Raw genomic sequence first — 13,227 nt, forward strand, 5'->3', positions numbered from 1 at the left:
TAACTGGCGAGCCCAGAAAGTAAATATGGTAGTAAGTAGTCGACATATCTTTTTGTTTTTGTTTTGAAGTCACAGCGTGGCAGAGTAGAGGGATTGGAAAGAAACTTCAGCAAGGCGTGGGGGGGGGGGGGGGAGTCTAAGAGGAGAGTGAGCGATTTCAATATACCTCACTAAACCAATTGACTACTGCTGCAATATTCTCTATTCAGAGAATGGCAAACACTGCAGGAGTGAGTGAGTGTGCGGCTGAGACTGTGCGTGTGCGTGTGCGTGCATGCGTGCGTGCGTGCGCTGTACTTAAGTATCATTTTGACTTTACTGGAGTATTTCTAAATTTCAGCACTTTTACTTCTACTCCACTACATCTCAGAGGCAAATATTGTACTTTTACTCCACTACAATTATTTGAAAATGTTAATTACTAGTTACTTTGCATATTTAGATGAATTATTACAAAACATACATTAACCACTTCAGTTCTATGTATACTTAGGCTATTTGAAAATAGCCGATCTTCAAGCTCACAACACGTCGCTTTGCGACGCGTTGTGAGCTTGTAGATCTGCCATTTTCAAAGCATTTTCATACATTTGGAAACTTGTGAAATGGGACATTCTGCAAAATGAGCACTTTTGCTTTCAGCAATATTTTAATGCGAGTACATCTTCCACCACTGTGCGTGCGTGTGCATGCGTGCGTGCGTTGGCAGTGCACACACATCGATTGTCAGGGGCCGTCTTCCCAAAGCACCTTGTGGCTGTGTTATATCTGGTTAAGTAAGGACTTATCGGTGTCTATGATGCCAAGCGTCGCCCTTTAGAATTCATCTCAATATCCTTTTGTACGGTTCATCACCTAATTACCACTGACAAAGAGCAGCTGCAAGGTACATGGTATTAGGAGAGGTAATGAGCCAGTGGTAATGAGAAAGACTGTGTGATATATATTATACGGTGTGTGTGTGTGTATATATATATTTATATATATCTTTGCTGTCGGACAGAAATCTGGTGCCGATTCTACAAAATATCCTCTAAATCCTAACAGCTTTTTGAAAAAACATACTGTATGTGGCTATATCAGTGGTTCTCAAACTTTTTTCATGTCAAGGACCTCCCAAAATGATATGTATTTGCCCGAGGACCCCCATCTCAAAATAATTTGTTCCAGGGACGACCTGCAGCAAAGATTTGAGTTACAAATGTTCGCTAGAGATATATATATATTCAAAGATTTGCACACATTTTGAACATTTTTCAATATTACCAGATCTACAAGCTCATAGCGCGGCACCGAGTGCAACACTATGAGCTTGTATATCTGCTATTTTTGAATAGCCAAATAAATCTAAAATGACACAGATGCGTTCCCGGTTTTAATGGATTTAACGTCGTACTTGTTCATACTACAAGCGTAACACAAAAGTATCCAAAGTCGCAGATCTACAAGCTCAAAACGCGCCGTGAAGCGCAGCGTTTTGAGCTTGTAGATCTGTTACTTTTGCTGTTTTGAATTTCAATCATGAAAAGTATATACTTATGGAAATGCTGCATGAGGTGTATATATATATATATATATATATATATATATATACACACAGTATAGTGATACATATGGGCAGGGAGGCTGGTTTTTGATTCAGCACATAAGCATAATATTCAACATATGGTATGTTTGATATATTGTGTTAGTCTCAGCAGTTATACATCCCATTTGTCATAATCCTGATGGAGCAATTGTCTCTTTCTTAACAGCGCAGCATTTCACAGGCAATGCTTTCATGGGTTTAAGAGGTACTTTTAATTAGGTTCTGGAAGCTTGGTGGTGGTGATGATGCGAGGAGGGCGCGGGATCGGATGTACTGTACTGTAGGTCAGTGTTTCTCAAACTTTTTGGTGCCAAGGACCCCCAAGTTGATATTTGAATGCGGACCCCCATTTGAAACATGACGTAGGAGCTAGTTGCTTGCTTACGTTCAACAGCGACAACAACAGAAAACACAAAAACAAAGACAAGTACATGCATGAAAACGGTGGAAAATGTACACGTGTCAACTCGCCATGTCTTCCGCACTCTCTAAGGATGTCAGTGGCGCTTGGGTCGTGCTGCAAGTGAAGAATTGGACAGTTAGATATGCGACTTGGGTGGTTGGAGCAGGTTAGAGCGTTCAGACTCTGACGCATCTTTAGAAATCAGTTTTGAATCCCATTTGAAACCACCTCTGAATGTGACTTTTTTTCTGTTCAGACTTCATAAAATAAATCTTATTCCGATCTGGATGTGGCAAAAAAATCTGATTTAGGCTGGATTTGGCAGCCAGTCTGACACATATAGACAGGGGCTGGGACACGAACTGGGGGCCTTCTGTTTCCCTGACTGCCTCTCTTCTCATTCAGCTACAGTATGGCCGTCATGGCCACCTTTATGAGACATCGGATGTCCATGAGCTGATGTCTGCAGGAGTGACGAGTAATGACCCTCCACTCACCTCTCTCTCTCTCTCTCTGCTCCTATCCTTGACCTCGGTTCACACTGATATCTGTCCATGGCAATGCAGACGAGGACCAAACCATTGGCACTCCAATACACCCACACACCTAGTAAAGGTGTGTGCTGTGTACAGGAGTGTGTCAGTACGTGCATGCAGCCGTGTGCATGTACACACATACAGTAACCACAGTTCAGAAACCTGCCCACCAATGACATCATCAATACGGATTCCAAGCTCATAGGAAACTGCAGCCTTTCTGTTCCTGGAAGGTTAGCACGCTGAACTAGAAGCCAATGTTCTTGCATCAATAAACAAAATAATAATAATAATATAGTCTTGTTTGAAATGACCAAACCTTTCAACCGATGATGTCACTGGTATATTTTTCAGGTTTCTGAACTGTCCACACAGCCTTCCTCGGAGACACAGAGTGAGCAGACAAAAATGTCTACTCTATATATTATGCTTATAAAGAGCATTAGTGAGGACCAATTGAGATTGAAAGAGAAAATGGGTGAAGTGGTCCTTTAAATGCTATATACCAGGGGTCTTCAACGTTTTCAGGCCAAGGACCCCCTATAGCTGAGAGAGAGATGAAGCAGGGACCCCCTCTATATTGTATAAAATTGTGTTTCGGATTATACTTTTTTTGTTTACTTGGTCTGCTCTTTTTTCCCCTCTACACCTATACCTCTTTCACAAAAATAGCCGATCTACAAGCTCACAACGCCTCCCAGCGCGAGGCGTTGCGAGCTTGTAGATCTGCTATTTTTGGTTCTGAGTTCTCCTCAGAAAAGGGATGCTAGGGTTCAAGTGGTTAAGGTGAAAAAAAATCATCATCATCATATCACACAAAGATTTGGCGGACCCCCTGTAGTAACTCTGAGGACCCCCTAGGGGTCCACGTTGAAGACCCCTGCTATATACTGTACAGTACTTGGTGGGCTGACGTCCGCCAAGGCTCTATACTAGGTCCGGAATTATTTCCCTCTACACCAAATCTCTGTGTCTCACGCAGTGCGAGCTTTTACATAAGCTTTTTGCCCCCAGAATAGGAACGCTATAGAGGTTCATGTGGATGAAATATGTATACACACATGCAATGCAAAGAGGTCAGCGTTCCTTTTCAACCCCTGCATGGAAACGGCATTACGATGCAGACAGCGCTCCGAATGCCATATATGTATTCTGTAGATCTTCTGGGTTTTGGCAGATATAAAGCCAACAGTTGCATGACAATGGTCTGGTTTTGCCAGTCAGCCACGTCATTTGCTCTCAGCGGGGAAAAAGGGAGCTCACAGTGACATGCACATGCACAGGACTATAACCGCATGAATTATGGATCAGTTCCCCTCGGGGGCCAAACACCGGGGCCGAGCAGCCGTTATCACCCCCCCCCCCCACCCCCCCCCCCCCCCCAGGCCCCCCTTCTCTATGGAGGTGCCATCCAACACATACAGATTCACCTCAACTCACACAAAGTGACAAGTGACAATGCTTCAGTTTATGAAGTCCAAGGTCACGGTCCCTGTTTTTGTCGTGGAGGAACTGTCGGTGCATAAAGATGGCAACCGACCAAACACATTCCTGGATTGATGCTAGTTCTTTTTTTTTTCCCCCCCCACAAGCTGTCTACACTGAGGGCAGAGAGTAGAGCCTGAAAGTTGCGTACGTGTGACAAGAGGAACCGTTTTGTCATTTTTATGCTCGCTCTCACTCAAGATGCAGCCATCTGGTACTTTTTCAATACTTTGTACTTCTACTCCACTACATCTCAGAGGCAAATGCACTTTATTTACAGGTTTTACTCCTGTGCTAATAAGTTAACCACTTAACCACTTATACCAGGGGTCTTCAACAGGGGACCCCGGACCCCTAGGGGGTCCTCAGAGCAACTACAGGGGGTCTGCCAAATCATTGTGTGATATGACTGTTTTTTTTACCTTAACCACTTGAACCCTAGCATCCCTTTTCTGAGGGAACTTTAGCCAAAAATAGCAGATCTACAAGCTCACAACGCCTCGCGCTGCGAGGTGTTGTGAGCTTGTAGATCGGCTATTTTTGCCAAAGAGTTATAGGTGTAGAGGGAAAAAAAGAGAAGCAAAAGTTTATCTGAAACACACCTTTTATAGAGGGGGTCCCTGCTTCATCTCTCTCTCAGCTAGGGGGTCCTTGGCCTGAAAAGGTTGAAGACCCCTGACTTATACCCTATATACTGGAGTTGACCGGGGTTCCCCAGGGCTCTAAACTAGGTCCGCTCCTTTTTTCCCTCAACAGCAATTTTCTTTTTGCAGAATAGGGATGCTAGAGTTCATGTGGTGGTGTTAATACTAATCCAAGTTCATGGTATGGCACTGGTAAAATACATTTAGACAGGAGTCAAGATATCCTTCTCTGTGTCAGTTTATTGTACAGATCGATCCGGGGAGTTCTCCAAAGAACATTGATGGGGGACATTGTATTTGCCTTCATAATTCACAGACTACTTGAAATATCCTAGTCATCTTTTGCTATAAGAAACATATATATGTGCCCTAATTAATAACAACATTTTTAAGCTTTCACTAATAAGGACACGACTAAAATATTACTTTTAATGCAATGAGTCACTGTTACAATTGCCCCTGTGACGGGGGCAGTTGTAACAGTGGTTGGGGGCAATTGTAACACTGTAAAAATAAGTCATATTAACACACTTTATCTCAAATAAAAGCACATCACTAAGTAATATGTATTTTTTTTAATAATTTAACATTTTTACTTACAAATGTTTTATATACATAATTACAATTATTTTGTATTTTTATTCTCAGCCCTCTAGCTTATTTCTAATTAGAATTATTGAGTGTGTTACTTTTGTCCCCATTCTCCCCCTAGTGTATGCTTTCCTCACACAACATTGGTCAGCTCAGCCGGTCACACAGGATGCTTTGTATTCATCTGGGGTCAACATGTGGTATCAATTACAGGCCGACCTTTACCAAACCTATGGATCATATGAACATTATATGCAATTAACTGGACAATGAATATCCTAAACTAGACATGGTAGATCTTAAACATATTAAGTTTGCATACTAACAGGTGGTTGGGGTTGGGATTAGGGTCAGGGTTAGGGTTGAGGGAACATAGACACTCAACCGCCGCTGGTAACCTCCCTTCGTGCTCAGTGGACGCTGCATTTCAACGGGCATGAGGCTGAGTATAGTTAACTCATTGAGTGCCAGAATTGCCAGAATTATTTCAGAATGGTCTTGTCCCAGTGCCAGAGTTTTTTCACAGAAAACAAAAAGTGCTTAGAAAGCGAGATACAGCCTTTTTCATTTCTAAGTTAAACAAGGAGTGGATGGAGCTGCAAATCTTCAGATGATGATATCTTGGGTTCTGAACATGTTTTTCCAAACATGTTTTTTTTTACTATTTTTTCAAAAACACGTCATTGGCACGTTGAGCCATAGCGGTAAAAACACGTGAAACACGTTAATGGCACTCAAAGAGTTAACGGAAGAACGAAGTTTCATTTTTGGATGAACTATTCTTTTAACTTCACTCTGAATTGAACGTCTGTATATGAAGACTCTTACTCAGCAAAACTGTTCTGTCGATAAAGGTCAAATGAACAATAATAACTAAGGCTGTGGAAAGCATATCAACATCAAAGTCTTACATCCAATCCTACTAACAGTTCGATAAGAGGAAGAAGTGAACCGGTGGTGGAAAGTAACCAAGTAATATTTACTCAAGTACTGTACTTACCTTACTAGAGTATTTCCAATGTTCCATACTTCTACTTCTAGTCCACTATCTCTATCTATCATCTCAGAAACAAATATTGTACTTTTACTCAATTATTTGAAAACCTTACTTACTAGTTACTTTGTAGATTTTGATTATTATTACAAAACATACCTTAACCACTTCAGCCCTGTATACATTTCGGCCATTTGAAAATAGCCGATCTACAAGCTCATTGTGAGCTTGTAGATCGGCTATTTTCAAAAGATTTGTATACATTTTATGCATTTGAAAACTTGTGAAATGGGACATTCTGCAAAATTAGTACTTTCTAGTTTTGTTCTTTAGTGCATTTTGATACCAATACTTTTGTACTTTTAAATTTGAGTACTTTTTCCACCACTGAGGGGAACCCAAAGGTTCTCGTTTCTCGGTTGTGGGGATTCGTAAGGACTGCACGCTGTCGCCTCTATGCCCCGGAGACATTCAATTATAATTCCCCCCTAGTAGCTGCAGGTCTCTCTCCCACTGGACCCATTCATGGTTATTTCCCACCATAGTCCCTCGTTGGAACACTTTAAAATCGCTCAGCTATATCGACAAATCATTGCTCCCCGGTTCAGCTAAACTATTCTGTGATAAGCATGGCTGCTTTTGTCCAAAGGGGCATTTAAGGTTCCTCCGTTGTGGGGAACCTTAGATGTACTTGTGTGTGGTACGTCACGCGTCGAACGTAGCAGACCTACAAGCTCACAATGCGCCGCGTTGTGAGCTTGTAGGTCTGCTTGCTCCAGTGGTGTAAGGTAGTACATGTACTCAAGTACTGTACAATTTTGAGGTATTTGTACTTTACTTGAGTATTTCCAATGCGTTTATTTCTACTCCATTGCATCTCAGAGGCAAATATTGTACTTTTACTCCACTACAATTATTTGAAAACTTTAGTGACTAGCTACTTTGAAGATTTTGATTATTAGTACAAAACATACATTAACCACTTCAGCCCGATATACATTTAGGCCATTTTGAAAATAGGCTGCGATGCGACGCATTGTGAGCTTGTGGATCTGCTATTTTCAAAAGATAGTTATACATCTGAAAACTTGGGAAAAAATGGGACATTCTGCATAATGAGTACTTTCTACTTTTGGTACTCTAAGTACATTTTGATGCGATGGAGCACAAATTAGGCCTGTAAGTCAATGATTCCCAAACGCTGTGCCGACCGAGGAGAATGTGTCCCAGTACGCCTTAAGGGACACATTATTATTGCAATTGATTGACTGATTGAATTCATTCGGTGATACAAAAGAATAGGGCACATCAGCACTTCCCAAAAAGGACAACACCACAATAATACAGAGGATAAAAAAACACAATAAAGCCTATATAAGGCCCTAAGCCAGTGGTTCTCAAACTTTTTCATGTCAAGGACCCCCAAAATGATATGTATCTGGCCGCGGACCCCATCTCAAAATATTGTGTTCCAGGGACCCCACAGAAGCAAAGATTTGAGTTACAGTACAAATGTTCGCTTTAAAAAAAATATATATATATATTCAAAGGTTTGCACACATTTTCACGATTTTTCAAAAATAGCAGATCTACAAGCTCATAGCGCGGCACTCGGTGCCGCGCTATGAGCTTGTATATCTGCTATTTTTGAATAGCCAAAGTATAAAAGGTCATAATTATTGTGATGCTATATTAACACATTTTGCTGGGGACCCCCTGGAACCCCCTCAAGTACCCCTGGGGGTCCCCGGACCCCACTTTGAGAACCGACGCCCTAAGCCATTGGAGGAGTATACGTGCAACTTTGAAGATCACCCTCCCCCCAAAACAGTGCTAATTGTGTTGGTATACAGACGCCTGGCCAAGCTGGATGCACCACGGTGGATTCTATAAGCCCCCAGACTCTACTTTACCCTTGCATTGCATCACTTCGCTTGAGAGTATGACATCAATGTCGTACTCATGAGACCCGGGTACTTAGGAAGGGGAAAGCTATTACTATAGGGATAGAACGCATGCATCCGCTATGCAGTAAATACAGTCCTTTACCATCGGGACGACGGTAATCTCTCAAGAACAGATTCTGCACTGCGTTGGAATCTGTCCTGAAGGTTCGTCAGAACGTGTACACACTGTGTGGGAGTGGGCGTGCCTTCAGATCAGGAAGCAGGCCGCGCTTTACCCAATCAAATGTAGTGGGCGGGATTCACGTGTCCGTCGATCTTCCCTACTGGAGACTAACCGAAGCTAATTTAACAATAGCGTCTGCGGAGCAGACAAAACCACGGAAAGATATTCACATTTGAACTTACTCTTTCATCATAGAAACAAGTGGGCTTATAACCAAAACGATCCATGTTCTGTGGGAGAAGTGGTGTTAGTGTTCCGTGTAGAAATATTGTTAGTGGGAATGAAAACGTAGTCGCACCACCCGGAAGTGGAGCGGTGAAGGCATACTTAAACCCCGGTTTCCTTGCGCACATGTGCTGCGTCGGCATTGTCCCAGAGTATAACTGAGGAGGAACGAACAGCAGAGGTCGCTGTTTTTCCTTTTCAGTTGTCTCTGGGCTCCGAGATTGGGACGACGGTACACAGTACCAATTTTGCTGGCTAGGGCATTTTGTCCCCACAAGAATAGGACTTCTGAACAAACAGGCCCTATCTCACTTCTGTGAACAAAATGTGTAATGTGATAATTATGTGATGCCTCTCCAACTATGACTGGTAGCCTATTCTATTTTCCTCTCTGTAAGAGAGGAGTTGTGTTAGCCTGGTTCCAGACGAATCTGCCATTGCAAAAAGAAAATTGCCCTTCTACACGGTGATATTAGTCGGAAAAACGGTCAAACGGTCAAAACATGGGTAATCGGTGCTCTGGGACACTCTAAAACAGGGGTGGGCTACTTTGATGATGGAGAGGGCCACTATATTTCCACACTCACTCCAGAGGGCCACATTGCATATACAGTACTGTCGGGCAGACACCTTTTATCTCTGTATTTTAACTATTTTTTTGGTAAATTAATGCCGTACTTCGCCATTCTATGTCACACAAAAGTAGCAAAAATAGCAGATCTACAAGCTCAAAACGCGTCGCATTTTTAAATTGGAATCCTGATTTTGCTATTTGTATTTAATTTCAAATGCATTTAGTTATACTCATGTTAACTTTATGAACTTAAATACAAACACATTGAACATAAAAAAAGACAATAGGATTGTAATACTAGTCATACTAATATAGACTGAAGTAAAATGTGGATTGGCATCGGAGCCCAAAACATTCTGGCACACATGGGTCTGTGTGCCTCTGCTCCGGTGGAATGGAGGAGTTCAGTGCTTTGTTTGTCGTGAAGTGGAAGGAAATGATAAATTAGGGACGGCGGGAAGAGGCAGGGGGAAGCTTTTTGAGGCGTAGCGGCAGGATTAATTCCCTTATTAGTCTCTCTCTGCGGCGGCGCTGCTACACCGCAGTGGTCTAATACCATCTTTTTTGTATGGATTTGACTCAATTTAGATTACGCCCCTCTTCACTCTCACTGTGTCGCTCGCGCGCACACACACACACACACACACACACACACACACACACTCTATTTTCCCTCCACGGTGAAGGAATTGCGCTGTCTCCCTCCATTTGTCCTGCCTCGCCGTGTTGTGGCGAGGCGTGTTCGCCCGGTGTCGGTGTGCGTCAGTGATGGAGCGGGACAGTAGGTGAATAAATTGGAGATTGGTGAGGTATACGACCGCCTTTAAGGAGAGCCGCCCAGCCCCGCCTCCAGACAACAAATGCACGCAAGCGTCCACGCACGCATACATTACTGTACTTCTGCGGACATCAACATCTTAGGATGGTGATTTAACCACTTGAACCACATTATGGTTGAGTGGAGTCTCACAGGGCTCTATGCCAGTGTCTTTTCTGTTATTGTGCAGGGAAAAGCACAAGATCGATAAGCTTGCAGCTTATCAATCTGCTTTTTTCAGCGAAAGCATTCCCCACAATGCCGGACGCAGGGGTTTAAGTGGTTAAGAATGTGGTTTGTATATATTTTTAGTCTAAAGCCAAAAAATAGCCGATCTACAAACTTATAACGCGTCACACTGTGACAAATTGTGAGCTTGCGGATCGGCTACGCAATGAAGGTTAGACCAGGCCAGACCCCTCCTACCCTAACCCCTAAACTTGACCTCTAGATCTCCTAATCCTAAAACTAAGCCCTAAACCTGACCTCTAGATCTCCTAATCCTAAATCTAACCCCTAAACCTGAATATATTCCTAGTTGTAAGACTCCAACACCCCAAATCTATTTTAAAGAGATTCACCCCCAAAAAAAACGCATTAGTCTGATTAGTCTCCCCATGGAGACATGAATTCATGGATATTGTTTTGTTTTTGTCTCATTCCCTAAGCCAATAATTTGATGACCAGTACCGGTAGGCAGGGGTTCCGGTAGGAGACACAAAGGAGACCCTTTGTGTCTCGTACCGGAACCGCTGCCGGTCATCAAATTATTGGTTTAGGAAAAAAATATCCATGAATTCAAGTCCCGGGTGAACTATCCCTTTAACCATAAAACAACTGTCCTCAAAATGTCCACGTTACTCAAATTCTACTATAGCCTACTTGTGGGGACATTTGGAACTCACAAGTATAATAATACAAGCACACTTGCAGACGCGCGCACGCTCACGCACACACACACACACACACACACACACACACACACACACACACACACACACACACACACACACACACACACACACACACACACACACACACACACACACACACACACACCCCGAGCAACAGAAGAAAAAACACAATATGGCATCCTGCTTGGCAGGGCCATTAAGGCAGAGTGAGAAGTTTCCCCCTCAGAGTAACAGAGCAACTTTCACACAGAGGATATATAGTGATTTTCAAGGTGATTAAAAAGCCATTAGCAGAATGACTCTCTCAGGTAATTCACAAGGTAGTCATTCAAGACCCAGTTAGGAACCAGGAAGTGGGTCGCTTTGACGAAATGACTGTTATTAGATGAAGATATTATGCCGAATTGCTCAAGTGAGAACGCTCTCCCCCCCCCCCCCCCCCCCCTCCGCCTCTGCCATCTCTCTGAGCTAATGGCACTCATTTGGAAAGAGAAGGTTCATTTCTTTTTTGTCATTCATTTATCTTTTTTTGGCATTTTCTCACCCATTTCAAACAGGGCGTTATATCTCCTCCTCACTCATCTTTTTTTGTGGTGATAGTGGTGGACAAAGTACTCAAGCCCAGTATTTGAGTCAAGGTATAGATCAAAAATGACTCAACTATTATAAGTGAAGGTTGCTCTGTCAACATTGCTGTACTGGGAGCGCCGCTCGGGTGGCGCAGTGGTGACGTGCCTGCACTAAGTGATTATTTCATAATTAACTTTTCCCCAATGGTGGAAAAAGTACATTTTGTTTTACTTAAGTAGAAGTATCAATCCTGCAATGGAGAAATACTCTGTTACAAGTAAAAGTCCGGAATTCAAAATTTTACTTAAGTATAGTACTTGAGTAAATGTATACGGTATTTGTATTTGCAATGTAGCAGAATGAAAGTTTATAGTATCCAAAAATACAAAATACAAAAAAAAAAAAAACTTACTTGAGTACTGTACTTACAGTACTCAAGTTAATGTAGTGCCCACACTGTTCACAGAAAGTATTTTTTCTCTTTTGAGTGGTGGAGCACTTTGGATATCATGTCCAGATGAGTGGTTTGTTTACACATGCACTGACATCTCCGCTCAATGTTTGTCACTTGTGTGCATGTTACTCCAACCCTCTGTGTGGGAGACGGTTCTCTAGGCCATTGGTTCTCAAAGTGGGGTCCGGGGACCACCAGGGGTCCTTGAGGGAGTTCCAGGGGGTCCCCAGCTAAATGGTAGGTAGTTAGGAACCAAATTGACCCTTATGGGTCTGTAACTCAGAGAGTGTACAAATGGAACCAAAAATGTTACAATATAAATCGGGGTCCCAGAGATAGAAATGCCATTAAATGGGGGTCCGTAGCCTAATGCATGTCAAACTGGGGGTCCTTGAAATTAAAATGGTTGAAAATCACTGATATATACGTAAAAATGTTCTCTTATGGGGGTCCCTATGGCATATCTTTTCAAATGGGGGTCCACGGGCTAATAAGTGTCAAGTTGGGGGTCCTTGACATGAAAAAGTTTGAGAACCATTGCTCTAGGCAATGTCATTCCACTTTCAATGAATCAAAAACACTATTCAACTTATTACATTATCATATTTGCCATTTTCATTGTGGAGGAAGACATATTTAACTACTTAAGCCATAATTATATACTTCCTTGAACGAGGGGTCTGCTCGAGAAATAGTTGCCATGAAGTTGCTCAATGTTGATTAATTTCACATCTACGACAGCTAGTTTAAAACTTTGTTATCAACATTTGACACTTTATACAGAAAAGTCTGCAAAGAGGAATGGGAGGGGGAGTGGGATGACAGTTTTCTACTTAGTCCTCTTCCTCGATTTTGATCGTTCGGTCGAGGAAGCATGCACTGCTCCTCTCCAAAAAGTTGTACTGTTTTCTACTTGAGGCGCCCGGGGTTCTGCGCTGAAAAACACTGGACCCCCCGAGAGAGAAGTGTATGGCAGAAAGGCTCTGGCAAAGTTCAAAACACACTTTCTAGGGACACGTCCCCTTAAGCAACGCTTCAAGCTCGTTTGCCAGACAGCCGGCTGAGGCTTGAAAACTGAAAAACTACTCCAGTACTGTCAAATGTAACCTCTCAATGTATAGAGAGACACAGTGAAAACCAGATAAAATTAAGGCTTATGGTAGATAATAGGTTCCACGGGGGGTATAATATTCTCAAAAGCTTTCCCTGGCCTATAAAATGTGATGCGTGATGCCTCTATCTCATCATCTGTCAGGCCACACAATAATAATAATACAAATAACAACCCTGTCCTCAGAAAGG

Source organism: Gymnoscopelus microlampas (assembly GCF_963454915.1).
Source record: "Gymnoscopelus microlampas genome assembly, chromosome: 14".
In the NCBI taxonomy this organism is placed as follows: Eukaryota; Metazoa; Chordata; class Actinopteri; order Myctophiformes; family Myctophidae; genus Gymnoscopelus; species Gymnoscopelus microlampas.